The sequence below is a fragment of the Schistocerca cancellata genome, chromosome 1, assembly GCF_023864275.1.
Source record: "Schistocerca cancellata isolate TAMUIC-IGC-003103 chromosome 1, iqSchCanc2.1, whole genome shotgun sequence".
Classification (NCBI taxonomy): Eukaryota; Metazoa; Arthropoda; class Insecta; order Orthoptera; family Acrididae; genus Schistocerca; species Schistocerca cancellata.
In genome coordinates, this window is record NC_064626.1 from 866,399,529 (window position 1) to 866,411,711 (window position 12,183).

At 38.5% G+C, this 12,183-nt stretch overlaps 1 protein-coding gene across 1 annotated transcript in view; it reads right to left on the minus strand.

The window, feature by feature from the left end:
• LOC126162503 (thymic stromal cotransporter protein-like) overlaps positions 1 to 12,183 on the minus strand; it is a 102,374-nt gene that overhangs the window by 59,424 nt on the left and 30,767 nt on the right. The gene's annotated exons all lie outside the window — the stretch shown is intronic.

Sequence of the window (12,183 nt, forward strand, 5' to 3'; positions counted from 1 at the left end):
AACGATTTATTATTACTTCCACACGTGACGCCATCTTGTCTAACCTGACTTTATGTCAGGATGCATACTCCAACATATTACCAGAAATGTACATTAATGCTATCATTGTAGAGGAAATTCAAACAGTCATCTGGTCTTTGAAGTGTAAGAACTCTGCAGGAGTAGATAATGTATCCAATAATTTATTGAAATTTTCATGTAAATGGATTAGTGATATTCTGTGCCATATTGTTGATGCTTCATTTCAACAAGGCACTTTTCCTGAAAGACTCAAGTATGCCATTGTGAAGCCCCTACACAAGAAGGGTGATAGAGTTGAGCTCATTAACTACTGCCCTATTTCACTGTTAACAGCCTTCTCTAAAATTCTAGAAAAATTAATGCACAATAAAATTACTGAACACCTCATAATGAACAGACTTATCAACAGGAGCCAGTTTGGCTTTCAAAGGGGCTGTTCAACTGAGGATGCAGTGTATGCACTTACAAATGAAGTACTTGAATGTCTAAAACAGAAATGATAGGAATTGGTGTTTTCTGCGACTTATCAAAGGCATTTGATTATGTAGATTACCACGTTCTCATGAACAAAGCCAAACTACTTGGAATAAGGGGTGTCGCAGGTAACTGGCTGCAATCTTATCTTCAGGAAAGAAAACAGAAAGTAAAACAGCTAAGATGAGTCAAGGGATACCTCCACTCAGTCTGAATGGACTTCTATTAGTTGTGGTGTGCCTCAAGGCTCAATTCTGGGGCCACTGTTGTTTTTGATGTTTATAAATGATTTACCATTGTGTGCAAGCCTGCCTTGCAAATTTACTCTTTTTGCTGGCGATACCACCATCTTCATGAGTGGAAAATCAGATGTTAATTTTGAGGAGTCAGCTGCATACTCTCTGAAGTGATTAACTGGTTCAGTGTTAATGGTCTCTCTCTAAACTCAAGTAAGACAAATTTTATCTGGTCCTTCCATATGCAACAGACCCTAAAAAAATTGAGCTCGGCTATGTATGCTATCAGAATGATGTCTTCCGTTGGAGATTTAACCACTAAGAAGTCCAAATACTATGGGTATTTTCACTCCATTATGTGTTACAGAATTATCTTCTGGGGAAATTTAGCTTTGGCAAAGAAAATTTTTGTGGCCCAGAAAAGGGCTATTAGAATTATGTGCAGAGTACCCCCTAGGACATCATGCCATAACCTTTTCAAAAAGCTGCAAATAATGATCACTGTGTCCCAGTACATATATTCACTGATGTGTTTTGTAATTAAGAACCCTGCACAATTTCGATCAAATAAGAACTATCACAAATATAATACAAGAGGGAAAGAAAATCCTCATTGTGAACTTAAGAACCTGACAGTTGTTCAGAGAGGTGTCAAATGGTCAGGAACAAAAATGTTTAACCATCTCCCTGACCAGATAAAATGTTTAAGAGAAAATGAATCTCTTTTTAAAGCAAAACTAAAGGAATATTTGTTAAATATCTCTGTTTATACATTAGAAGAGTTTTATGATGCAAAAAGGGAAATAGCATTTAGATAGAATTATCCATCTTGTTAACATAGAAATGTGCTTGCAATTTTTCTCCAAATTAAAACATGAAATTTTGTATTAACACTCAAAGAAATCTGCTGTTATATGTACACTATCTGTTTTTCCTCTAAACTTTGTATTAACTATATGCAGTTATGTAGAACATTTTTTTATATGTTTAATGAAGACTGTTTTGTATCTTTTTGTATGTTTGTTGTTTTGTATGTTTGACTCGTTCCACATCTCACGTGACGTGCTCACAATACAAGATCTATGGAACATGAAATCAATAAACAAATAAAATAAATAAATTTCTTTATATTTCTCCCAGTTGAAAGCTGGCTTACAAAAGCAAGGTGAGAAGAAATTTGGTCACATTTTCCTCTGTTATTACAGTCCCACATAATGAAACTGTTTACTATAGCAACATCCAAAAGAAAGACGATGCCACTGTTTGAGTGACCTATTGCCAATAGCATACATTTCTCTCTGCTGGTCAAACCAGTCTACAGCTCCCATTACAGCTGTGTATTCTGCTGTGAATACATGGCAGGATATAGCTGATGTTGTACCATCTCTAGTTTTTTCTTGTGATGAATCGTACAACTTTCCAGTGGTGAGCAGTTGACAAAATTATAAATAGCTTATTATCTTGGAATTTGTTTGATATAATACTGGTTCTTACTCTCTTCTGTTTAAATATCCCAATTCCTAGTAAAATTGTCATTTTAAATGGGATGGATTCAAGGAAGAATAAATTTAGGGAGACATATATTTCCTCTCCAGCGGGACATATACATCCCATATAAAACAAATATAGAACTATAAACAACAATCAAACTTTAAAACATGGCCTCACTCAGAAACCATTCCAGAAACAGAACACCAATATTTCAAAATTATAATTCATTTAGTCACAAAAATGTTGAGAAAGAGTTTACTGGAAACATAATGGGAAAAAGTTTAGTAAGTTCAAAGTGCACAAATTTAATTCTTTCCAAAACACAATGAATCCAGTTTCTCTTTACCTTGCATAAGGGATAGTTGTAGCAGAAACTATGAGAAAGGATGGCTAACATCTGAGATCAAAGTACAGTATCTTGTGCCAGGAATAGAGAGCTTTACTTAATTGAGAGCACTAGTTGTAATCAAGACTTTTCAGTACACTACAAGTGATACTGCAAAATTTTTCAGTTTGTCATAAAAAAAAAGCAAAACCTATGTATTATCTACAGAGAATTTAAAAGTTCAGAAATAAAAGCATGGAGATTTGGAAAATCATTAGGCATTAAATGAGTAATTTCAATAAGAGCAAATGCTATCCAACTTGCACGTGACATTAGCTATGAGACAGACGATGTTAGATTGAAATCACTGGCCACTAAATGCAGTGGGTTCTTTCTAAGAGCAGAAGAAAATACAAGGACAAAAAATAGACTATTGAAAAGAAATATATTGGACATATTTAGACATGCACTGCATACTCCACCAACAGGCATTAGCTTTGCCGAATCTCTTATTGCAGATATCCTATTAAAAAACTGCACTCCTTGAAGAGGAGCATCTTTAGCCAGCAGTCTGCAGTGAACCCTCTAAGCAGACCCCATGAGAACTATATACAGGTGCTGCTTCCAATGCATATACAGTGAATATGGATGCAAGTTCTGGACAGGCAAGATCTGCCCACTGTCAAGATCAGATCATCCTAGTTTCCTGGCCATTTCCCATGGAACTTGTAGAAATTGTACTTGAGTACTTGTATTTGTGCTATTACACCCCTGTGTTTGGCAAATGGCTGCCGAGAAAACTAATGTTTACCTCTGCTACACATTTCTGCTGCCAATGTATTCCTGTTACCAGCACATGAAGACCTGTGTAATCCACAGACAATTATTGGAGTAAAGCCCAAGTTGTCAGTCCAAGGGCTTCATTGTGGATGTGAATGGAGCTTTGATTCTATCAAGTATTGATACCCCAAATGACTGGTACATGATATATTGACAGTACTGCCGTGTTCATGTTTGCGAAGCTTCTCTCACTCCATCTCAGGAGTCACTACCAAGTGCACCTGTACATTATGTCTACAGCCCACCTCAGAGTACGCCATATCCAAAGGACTGGGATTGGGTAGTCCACAGACGTCTTTAAGTATGATTGTCTTACAAACTGTTGAGCATCTACATCATGGCTCAGAAGCGTTTTTGGATACAAGTGACTAAGACAATTCACTATCTGATCAGAACCATACAGTTCTGTACAGTGCGGAACTCATCTCTAGACATCATGGGCGGCAGACCTGTTGGTATGAAAGGAGGTGGGGATTATGGTGCAGTCAGCAGAGATGCAGTAACAGCAGAATGAGTAGTCATGAGAGCTCACAGACTTTGAATGTGGTCTAACCATTTCATGTCACCTGAGTAACAAATCCATCGGGGGAATTTCAGCCCTTCTAAACCTGTCCTAGCCGACTGTTGGTGATGTGACTGTGAAGTGGAAACGCAAAGGGATAACCACAGCTGAATCAAGACCAGGCATATCTCATGTACTGGTAGACAGGTACCATCGAGCATTATAGATGGTGACCATAAAAAATCGCATGAGCTACACATGTCTTTAGTTAATGCTAAGTGACAGCTGAAGCTGTGTAAAAAGTGGTGCCACTGGACAGTGGATGTCTGGTAACAAGTAATTTCTAGTGACGAATCACATTATACCCTGTGGCAACCTGATGGAAGGGTTTGGGTTTGGCCAAAGCCTGGAGAACATAACCTGTCACCATGTGCAGTGCCAACAGGGCCATTCCATTCCAAGTACTATAATTTTGGCAAAAGTTCCCACATGACCGTCACAGATATTGATGAAATTTTGTATATGTACCCAATGAACATTATTGAAAATTCATGATCATCAATTCAATACTTCCAGAGACTTAATCATTTGTTTGACCCCGTGGCGCAGCTATCAACAGTGCACACGTGAGTCTTCGGCTATTTTCAGCCATAATATCTCCGGTAATATTTTCTTGAAAGAAACAAAACTGGGTCATCTTGTACAACTTTTTGCGCTCTCTTCAGCGAAGTAATAAAAAGAGATTACCTGGGCGTTTTGCGTATAGACACTTGAAGCAAAGTGGGCCAAAAAAAATAGACACTCGAAAAAATGTGCAGTTCAGCTTTAAATATCTCCGGAACTAATTACGGGGTCCACCTAAAACTATGCGTATAATAACTTATCAATATAAGATCTCAGAATATAAAATGTCATTCTGCTACAGCTTTCCAATAGTTTACAAATTGTGATTGAAGTTGACGATTTTTCTACAAACGCTAGAAATTGCTATTTTTGGCCCACTATTACAAAAAAGAGTCTTCTGTAAACTCATCTAATCTGTTTTGATTAGAAGCACCCTATTCTAAACCACCTAAAACTGTATTTGGTTTTGCAATGCAAGCTTAAAAGGCCCTAAAAAATAAGAATGTGAAACGAAGTCGTACAAAAAAAGTAGACCCTAGAAAGAGATGTGATGTTTAGCTTCTTCTATCTCCGACAATAACTGTGGGATAAACTTGAAACTTTGCCCGTAATAACTCACCGATACAAAGTCTTAGAATATAAAATTTTATTCTCTTACTACTTTATAACAATTTGTCTACTGAAGGCAAACATGACGATTTTTCTAAAAATTCGAAAAATGGCCGTTTTTAGACCACATTCACAAAAAAAGTTTTCTGCGATCTCTTTCAAATCATTTTCACCAGAAAGACCGTATTCTAAACTAACTAAGACACAATTTTTGGTTTTGCAATGCGAGCATGTAAGGTCCTACAAAAGAGAACAAGGTGGAGATGCAGAGAAATGCACCCATATTGTGCTGGTACCGGTACTCAAATTAAATCCAATGTTTTCTTATTATGTTCTGCAATTGTTTAGTATGCTCTGTGGAAGATAATATTAAAAGTCCCGATGACTAGGAAATGAACTCGAGTCTGAAAAATTGCAAGTAAGTTGTTTTCTAGACACTTCTACAGCATTCACCATGGGCGTACCCAACGAGGGGCAAGGGTGGGGGCAGCTGCCCCCCCGTAAGATATTCAGAGTTTTTCACTAGTTTACTGTTTTATTTAATAAGAAATGCCGTATGTTGTCTCGAGTCCTTGTTTCCTGAGACTAGTATGACCTGCCCCCCCCCCCCCCCCCCAAGTTCAGATCCTGGGTACACCCTTGGCATTCACCTCTACAAAATTCTTTTTATAAAAAATGGAATGGAATCGAAATTCCGTAAAAAGAATAGTTTCTCTTTTTTGTGGTTCTAATAATTTGAGGTAATCACATTTTAACAGTAGTTTTTTGGGTTCTGTCTTATCAAAATTTTTTGCCATCAGTGACATCATCTGGCCGAGACTATTGATTTCCTCGTGACATCCTACAGCAAATTAGTGAATTCTGAAAAACAGTCAAGTAGCTTGAAGTAAACATAAGCTTAACCCTTTAATGCATACTGTAGCTGATAAGCTACAGACCTCATTTCTTCGATTTATTCCATATGGAGAAACATTTTCGATCAAATTCGTTATGTAGCTAAGTGTATACACTCCGCTGCAGTTTCTAGTAGTTCTTCATAGCGATCATAGATGGCAGGACGAGCTGAAGCAGTTCGACAGTGAGCTGTGTGGACATACTGCCAAGTGTGTGTTTTGGCGGAAAGTTGAGGTGTGTTTTTGGCTCCTTATACCTCCATGGTTTTTGGTGTTTGTGCACTGATTTCTGGGTTTGAAAATTACTTTTTCATTTTGAAAACGTAAGTAGATATGGTGTAAACAGTTAATTCGAGTGTCTTTGCGATAGATTTGAAATGAGGCCTGTTTTTGTGTATGTAGCTTATCAGCTACATTTTTCATTTACTGCATTTCAGGCGCTGACGTAAAAATGTCTCGAAAGAGTCAAGAAGAAATGCTTCTGGAATGGTTAGAGATTCCACTAAGCAGTGATGACGATCTTGAGTGTTTCTCTGACGATTCCATTCAAGATGAGACATATGTTGCTCCAGAATCTGTTGATTGTGATAGTGACAGTAGTGACGAAGAAAGTCAAGTACCAGTAATTAGGACTGAAGATGTTTCTGGAACAAGACAATCTGATGTTATAATGAAGGAATCGACGTCACAGTTGTCTGATAATGCTCTGAAACTGCCATGCAGCAGCAAAAATGTTACCAAAAACAGCAGGAGTGTGGTTTGGAAAGATAAACAGTTGATTATTCCCGAACTGCAGTCAAAATTTCATGGCAATACTTCGTTACCAGAAGAAGTAATAAACTTAAATACTCCATACCAATTCTTCAAACATATATTTCCATCTAAATTGTTTGATCTAATTGTCGAAGAGTCTCATAGATACAGTGTGCAGTGTAATCCTGATAGACCAATAGATTTATCCTGTGATGACATAAAAAAATTTATAGGCATCTGTCTTGTAATGTCAATAGTTCATGTACCTAATACGAGGGATTACTGGGGAGAAGTTACTGGTACTCATCTGATCAAGACAACAATGACAGTGAGTCAGTATGAGCAAATACGTAAGTTTCTTCACTTCAATGACAACAATGCAATGATACCCAGGGGTGAAAAAGGTCATGATAGACTCTTCAAGATAAGACCCATAATAGAATTGATGAGATCTCGGTTTCAAACAATACCTGTTGAGGAGTGTGTTTCTGTTGATGAACAGATATGTTCAACAAAGGCTAGAAGTTATTTGAAACAATACATGCCAAACAAGCCTCATAAATATGGATACAAATTATTTGTTATTAGTGGCATATCTGGTTATGCCTACGATTTTGAGATTTTCACTGGAGATGAAAATGAACCAGAAAAAAGAGTGACTGGGGAGGAAGACTTGGGAGCAAGTGCAAATGTTGTAGTTCGACTCAGTAGGATACTACCAAGAAATATGAACCACAAACTGTACTGTGACAATTATTACACAAGTCTGCCACTGCTTGTATGGTTACATAAACAAGGAATTTACTCACTTGGGACAGTCAGAAGAAACAGAGTGCCAGACTGCAAGCTCCCTTCAGAAGCTGAGCTGAAGAAAATGGCATGAGGTGCATCAGTAGAGCGCGTCGCAACAGTGGATGGTGTCGACATATCAAATGTAGTGTGGAAAGATAACAAGAGTGTGATGTTGCTTTCTACACTTGCTGGACAGCAGCCTATTCATGAAGCAGGGAGGTATGACAAAAAAACAAAGTCAAGAATAACAATACCTTGTCCACAAATAATTAAGCTCTACAATAAACATATGGGAGGTGTTGACCTTCTTGACAGCATAATGGGTCGACATAAAATTCTTGTGAAAAGTCGAAAATGGTATATAAGATTGTTTTACCATCTCCTGGACATGGGAGTAGTCAATTCCTGGCTGTTGTATAGGAGAGTAGCAGAAACCAAAGGGATTAGGAGAACTATGAAACTCTCCGAATTTCGAATGGAAATTGCTCACTGTTTGTGTCGCTCAGGTCAAACTTCAGCAAAACGTGGAAGGCCAAGTAATGAACTCGAAAACCAAATACAAGCTAAGAAGACAAAGGGGCCCACAGCACATGTACCTCCACAAGATGTAAGGCTGGATCAAGTAGGTCACCTGCCTTCGTACTTGCAAGTGAGACAGAGGTGCAAAATGCCAGGATGCAAGGGATTTTCCTGGGTTCAATGTAATAAATGTGCAGTTGCATTGTGTTTGCACAAACAAAAGAAGTGTTTTCAAACTTTTCATGTAAAGTGATTATCACATGCTTGGGTACAAACCTGTTGGAACTAGATACCTTATTGTTCATATATAAAAGTGTATAAAATATACAATAAATGCTCAATATTTACAACATTAATGTCCTATTTATTATTTTAGGATTTTTCCCTTCCTATACAAAGTATTTAATCATAATCAACAATTAAATTACGAGAGATTTGGTCAAAATTGAGGGAGCAAAATAAGCACATTTATTGTGGCTCGTAAGGTGTTAACTCAAAATGTAGCTGATCAGCTACAAAGCGATTTTCAACAATAGTGCTTTGTTAATTTAATTTAAAAAATTTTTCAATATTTTTTTCGAAATGTAGGCACTATAAACTAAACATGGTAATTTTTACAGCTTGAAATAAAAAATCATGCATTTAAGGGTTAAGATCCTAAATGAGACCTCTTCTAGCTTTGGCCTCTGTCTCTTAGGCCTGTATAAATGTATCATCAGTTTGGGGTAAAGTGTAAAGGAACCTTTGTCAGGTTTGGGAACATGTGGTGAAGAAAGTTTCACCCATGGCTGCTGTCGCACAGCTGTTGTGCATGGTTCCAAAGGCAATGAAGATGCTGGTTTTCTCACTTTAAAAGGCTCCAGCATGTTTAAGAAAGCATGAACCATTACAAAACACTTATACAATGTTTCATATGTACACGAACGTTCCACATTAACTGCAAACTATGCTAACACAAGTGCACCATACCTTAAACCAGAATTAAACTAGCACATCAGTAGCATTACACAATAAAATGATGTACTAATAATTATCTACGACATGAATAAATTCCAAAAACTGTCAGGAAGACTGCTGTGAACTTAGGCATTATTTACACAACGTGTAACCTTCAGGCTAATACGGTATACGATGTGTGCTGCAGTTGTTATGCAACAGTTTACTATCGTGATCTCTCCTGCCTGTGTAATAGACAGTTACTTTGTTACGTTTGTAACCAGTTTTATTTGTAGTTATAACAGATTGGAATACGAGGAGGGACCTAAAAGAAACAGGATTGTCATAAAAAATTTATTGATGACCCTTTTTACAAAATTACTTCAGTCACCTTCAAAATACTCTCCATTACATGCGATGCACTTGTCAAGTCTATTTTCCCACTGTTGGAAGCATGTTTGGAACTCTTCAAGTTTGATGTTGTCCATTGCCCTTTGCGAAGCTGTTTTTACCGCCTCCACATCGTTATAATGCTCCCCTTTCAACGTTTTTTTCCATTTGTGGAAATAGGAAAAAGTCGCACGGGGCTAGGTCCGGCGAATACGGAGTGTGGGGAACGACAGACCACCTCTGAGACGCCAAATACTGGGTCACTTGTAAGGCCGTGTGTGCTGGAGTGTTGTCGTGATGCAGAAACCAGCCACCTGATCGCCAAAGTTCCGGGCGTTTCCTCCTCACATCCTCTCGCAGACGCCTTAAAACATCCAAGTAAAAGTGCTGGTTAATAGTCTGGCCAGGGGGTACGAATTCCCGATGCAGAATTCCATGAACATCAAAAAAGATAATGATGATCGTCTTCACATTTGACCTCACTTGCCTTGCTTTTTTTGGTCTGGGAGAGTTGAGAGTCCTCCACTGGCTTGACGCTTGAGTGGTTTCTGGGTCATACCCGTAACACCAACTCTCATCCCCTGTAACGACTATGTTCAAGAAGTTTGGATCACGTGCAATCTCTGTTTTCAAGTCTTGACACACATTCATGCGGATGATTTTTTGCTCCTGTATGAGAAGGCGCGGAACAAATTTAGCAGCAACACGTCTCATGTGCAAATCCTCACTCAAAATCCACTGGCATGAGCTCCAACTGATTCCAGTCTCTGCTGAAATTTGGTCGATCGTTTGGCGACGATCCTCGTTGATCTTTTTGGCGGACCTTTTCAATGTTCTCCTCATTTCGCGATGCTGAAGGGCGTCCAGAACGAGCTTGGTCTTCAACACACATCTCACCACGTTTAAAGCGCCCAAACCACACGAAAACCTGTGTGCCGCTCATAGCGTCCTCCTGGAAAGCTTCCTGAAGCATTTGGTGTGTCTCCGTTGCAGTTTTTTTAAGCAGGAAACAAAATTTCACACACACTGTTTGTTCTTTTAAAGTTGCCATAACGACTTCGCAGAGGTAACCCGCCAACAGTCGGAGAAACACAATACCACACTTGCACGTTCAGCTCTACACTGACGCCGTCTGCACAGCTGTTTCATGAAGGTCTCTACTAACACCATCTAGCGTGAGAACCCTGCACTACGTCTACGAGTGGTATCGCCCTCTGAGTCCGGGTTCTTTTGGGTCCCCCCTCGTATGTCACGATGAGTCCTGACGAAAGACACACTTTTTATGAAGTTTTTCGAGTTTGTTAGACTGTATCTCACTTCCTAGTCATCAAGACGTCTGATATAGCACTCCCCAGAGAGAACTGAGCGATTGGAGAACATAACAAAAGACGACAGATTTAATTTTATCACTAGCAGAATTTGGGCCAACTTTCAGTGCACCTCCATCTTCTTGTTTCTTTTTAGGGCCTTATATGCTCGCACTGCAAAACCAAATATAGTTTTTAAATGGTTTCGAACAGAGTCTTTCTAATGGAAACGCTTAAAATAGTTTGCAGGAAACATTTTGTAAAAGTGCGCAGAAAATAGCCATATTTTGACTTTTCAGAATCAACTTTGCCCTCTATTTGTAAGCTACTGGAAAGCAGTAGGAGAATAAAATTTTATATTCTAATACCTTGCATTGGTGAGTTAACATGTGCAAAGTTTCACGTTTTTCCCGCAATTTCTTCCGGAAATAGAAAAAGCTAAACTTCACATTTTTTTCCAGCGTCACCTTACATCACCTTGTCGTTCTTTATTGCAAAACCAAATGTAGTTTTCGTGGGTGGTTTAGACAATGTTCTTTCTAACAAAAATGGTTTAAAAGAGTTTCCAGAAGACTCTTTTTTGCGATAGTGGGTCAAAAATAGCCATTACTGGTGCTTTTAGAAAAATCGTCAACTTTGCCCTCAGTTTGCAAAATTCTGGAAAGCAGTAGGAGAATGAATTTTTATATTCTACGACCTTGTATTGTTAAATTGTTATGTGCAAAGTTTCAGGTGGATCCTGCAATCACGTCCGGAGAAATTAAAAGTAATACTTCACATTTTTTCGAGCGTCAATTATTTGGCCCACTTTGTTCCAAATTATCCATATGCAAAACACCAACGAAATCTTTTTTTTTTATTATTTCGCTTAGGAGAGCGCAAAAAGTTGTACAAGATGATCTATTGCCGGAGATATTATGTCTCAAAGTTGACAAAGACTCACAGGCGTGTTGTTGATAGCTGCATTATTGGGTCAAACAAATGATTATGTCTCCAGAAGTACCAAAGTGGCCCAGTGGTTAGCACACTGGACTGGGAGGACGATGGTTCATACCTGCATCCGGCCATTATGAAATAGGTTCTCCATGACGTCGCTAAATCGCTTCAGCCAAATGCCGGGATGGTTCCATTGAAAGGGCAGGGCCAACTTCCTTACCCATCCTTTCCAAATCTGATGGGACCGATGACCTCGCTGGTTGAACCCCTCCCCCAAATTAACCAACCAACCAACCAATCTCGGAAGTAACCAACCAATCTCTGGAAGTATTGAATTAATGGTTATGGATCTTTAACAGTATTCATTGGGAATACATGTGGTTGATAAAAGTTCATAAAAATCAATTATGGTCATGTGGGAACCTCTAGACCACTTGGCATGGAATGACCTAACAGTGAAGTACAGAGGAGGTGGTATTATGTATAAGGATGTGTTTTGTGCTTATTGTTTAAGAAAACGCTAAATGAGGAAAGA